The following is a 3751-nucleotide window of genomic DNA, read 5'->3' as shown; positions in this document are numbered from 1 at the left end:
GAGAGGGTAGAAGATTATTGCAAGAGATCTTGTTTGTCTTTATTGAATATTGTCCACTAAGATTTTTGCAGATAGGTGCAAAGGCTAGGTAGCTTCTTGACAATAGCACACAACGAGTCATCGAGATAAGTGTGCAAGTGCAAGCAGACAATAGAGGGTGGATAGACTTCTCATTTGGATGTGTGAGTAATAGCCCTAACCTAGTGCTTTTCTTTTTCTTTTTCAAGATTAGTCTTGTAACTTGTGTGGTTCAGATCATATTTTACTTTAGTCGTAGAGGAACATTTCCTATCGTGAAAAGTTTCCTAAAGGACTGACTCAGTCTTATTCGTATTTTCTAAAGGAACGGCACCGTTTCCGCGGAGTGTCATTTTCGGTCATGGCTGGCGACACACGGTTTTCGTTGGCCATTGAATTGCAAGGCAGCGAGAGTGTCCTTTACACACGGTTTTCGTTGGCCATAACATTGCAAGGCAGCGAGAGAGGTAGAGAGACGTAACACTGCAAGGCAGCGAGAGAGGGAGAGAGACGTAACACTGCAAGGCAGCGAGCGAGAGAGAGAGAGCCCAGCGGGGATTCGAGAAAGGAGACCATAATCCCTGCAAGGACTTTGATTCCGGCCGGAGAATCCCTGCAAGGAAGGTCAGCAGATTTGAGGACTACCATGGAGGCCTGCGCGTCGGAACTCATCATCGCCGGAATAGAGCTGGTGAAAGCCATCCTTACGGCTAAGCTGGAGATAGACATGAAGCGCGCTCCGGCCAAGCTGGACGATCTCGGCAACACCGGAGTGATCTAGGCATTCTGGGGAAGGTTAGCAGAACTACCAATGATCCTGCAGACCCCGTCTCTGTGGAGGACGCTATCCGCATGAAGCTCCAGCAGCTGACACGCGACCTGGTGGCCGCCCGCGAACTGATCGAGCACAAGGGCCTAAAGTTATTGAACTTCCCTGAGAATTAGTTGCCAGACAGGTCCAAAACAGAGAGCTGTGAGAGCTTACATATGGAGTTCGGCGGTGCGCCTGTGTGCACATTATCCTTGGCCTTCTCTGTGGCCCTCCCTGCAGTCTCCCTGGCTCTGTGTGCACCTGCCTTCGCACTCTCTTTCCCCTTGTAAGTAGCCTCTGTTTTTTCTCACACTCATATATGTTTATGTGTGTATAAGCACAAGAGGCACAACTTCTCCCCTTATGTATCAACAATATACATGTGTGTGTGTATCAATAATGTATACATGTCTATTATGTATACTATGTATACATAATATACATACATAAACATATATGAGTGTGAGAAAAAACAGAGAGAGCGAGAGAGAATGGATACACTTATTAAACACACACTTATAAACATGTGTGTGTGCGCACACACACACACATACATATACACATATATACATGTATATGTATGTATGTATGTATGTATGTACACATGCTATGCATAGATATATATACATATAAACACATGTGGTGAAGTCACATTAGAGACATGAGAAGAAATGAGAAAGAAAATAAAAATGATGAGAGAGAGAGAGAGAGAGAGAGCATATTTATAAGATCACACACACACACACACACAAATACACATATATGTACACACATATATGCATGTGCACACACACACACACAAATATAGAGTACTGGAAAAAAAAAGAAGAGTTAAAAAAGAAAAAATACATGTCTATATGTATGTATCAATCACTTATACATGTGTGTGTGTGGATACATATTTACGAGACTACACAAATAGATGCACATGTATTAAACACACATATATATATACATACACACACATAAATGTATGCATATTACACACACACACACACACACGTATATGTGTGCATATACACACATGTATATTATTGATACACACACACACACACACATGTATATTATTGATACATAAGGGGAGAAGTTGTGCCTCTTGTGTCGGGATCCCTCCCCCTCTGACAGCACCGGCCACAACCTTACCAAGCTTCAGCTCCTCGACCTTTTCTACAATGACCTCACAGGCCCCTTAACCTCTCTTCTCCATCCCTTTCCACCATCTCTCCGACACTTGGATCTCTCGTTCAATCGATTAACAGGCCCCATCCCCCACTGTCTCTCTCTCCTCCAATCTCTCCAATACTTGCATCTCTTTGTCAATAGCCTCTCGGGCACTTTTCCGACCTTTCTCGCTAATTCTTCTGTTTTTCCTCACCTCGAAACACTGGATCTTTCTTCAAATTATTTTCTTTCTGGTCCCCTCCCAATTGCCTTCAGCTTCCCTAATCTTACCTTTCTTGACCTCTCTTACAATGCTTTTGCCGGCCCACTTCCTACCTTCAACACCCCTGCTTTGCAATCTCTAGCCCTCAAAGGCAACCGCCTCTATGGGAGCTTGTCTCCCCTCTTCCAATATTCCAATCTCACATCTTTACAATACTTACTTCTGACTGAGAATTACTTATCGGGAACGATCCAGGACTTCCATTCTTCTCATTTCTCTGATCGTTCTTTGCTGGACTTGACATTCAATTCTCTCACAAGAGCACCGCCGAACTCCATATGTAAGCTCTCACAACTCTCTATTTTGGAACTCTCAGGCAACTCATCGGGAAGCTCAATAACTTTAGGCCATGTCTATCTCCCACGACGGCACCAGTAAGCAAATTTTAGCGCACGATCCAGATTCCAGACCATGCTAGGTTTTGCCGATCCCGACCAGAACTGGCAAATCAGCAAGATCGAGAGGAGGCTCGAGGAGAGCTTGACACAGCTCGACCTGACCACCGAGATCTTCTTCAGGCTATTCAATCCAACAACGCCTGAACACGACGTTTTTTGTTTTCGCTGTTTTTTGTTTTTGTTTGTTGTTTTTGTTTTTTGTATTTTGTTAAGATGATCTTATCACATGTGATCTTATCACATGTATGCTCTCTCTCTCTCTCTCTTTCATTGTTCTTATACGTGGTCTATAAGTCTTGAATGAACAAGAGGTTGCTATTTGACTTTAAGTCTCTTTGGGATGTTAAAACCTGCATACATCGGGTCTTATTTCTAGCGAAATGTTTTTAATGGGCTACAGGAAGACAATGGTAAGTAAACTTTTGTAGCATCTGCAGTGCAGGTGGAAAGGTGGAAAGAGGGGTGGTGTGCTAAATTTTTTTCCCTCTTTCCACCTTTCTGCAGAGAGCTCAGTAGAGCCATGCCTCAACAACATGGTGAAGGGGTTCAACTCCCCTGCTCTCTTTTTGATTACTAAGTGAGGACATGCCTTGCCCCTACCTTCTCCCTTTTTGAATTAAGCTTCTATGGAGTCGACAAGAGCTATGGATTCCCAAAGGGTGAAAATGTTATCTTCGATTTTATAGCCCTTAAAAAATTTATCTTAAGGGAGTGAATAATATCCAACCTCAGAAGAGATGGCCTTACATTGATTGTCTCGCTAGAATTTCTGCACAGTTTCTAGCAAGATGGTTAGTCTCCATTGAGTTATCTCTAATTTCTTTGAATTGCCTTTAGGAATGAGGTGAATTGATATTCTCAATAATTCGTCTAGCATGTCTCCTAATGCCGTGATACTCTTGGAAATTTGTGAGAAGACCTACATTAAGAGGATAATAAGGTCTTGTCCAAATATGTCCTCTCTTGAGAACCTACCATGCACAATCAAATGGAATCTTTTGAACGATCATGGATGCACTGCATTTATCTTGTTTCAACCAATATTTATTTTGGTTGAATCAACCAATATCGTGGATGCAG

The 3751-nt window shown here is 42.7% G+C and overlaps 1 long non-coding RNA gene across 1 annotated transcript; it reads left to right on the top strand.

Moving 5' to 3' along the window:
- Positions 1-386: 386 nt before the first annotated feature.
- Positions 387-3005, top strand: LOC148042151 (uncharacterized). Its single transcript, XR_015691997.1, has 2 exons — positions 387-1115; positions 2590-3005. It is a non-coding gene; the product is annotated as an uncharacterized LOC148042151 (long non-coding RNA).
- Positions 3006-3751: the final 746 nt, after the last annotated feature.

This window comes from Lygodium microphyllum, chromosome 1 (assembly GCF_053477565.2).
Source record: "Lygodium microphyllum isolate KBCC chromosome 1, Lygodium_microphyllum_v1.1.10, whole genome shotgun sequence".
Classification (NCBI taxonomy): Eukaryota; Viridiplantae; Streptophyta; class Polypodiopsida; order Schizaeales; family Lygodiaceae; genus Lygodium; species Lygodium microphyllum.
The sequence above is the reverse complement of the archived record's forward strand: the minus strand, read 5'-3'. Positions and strand labels throughout refer to the sequence as shown.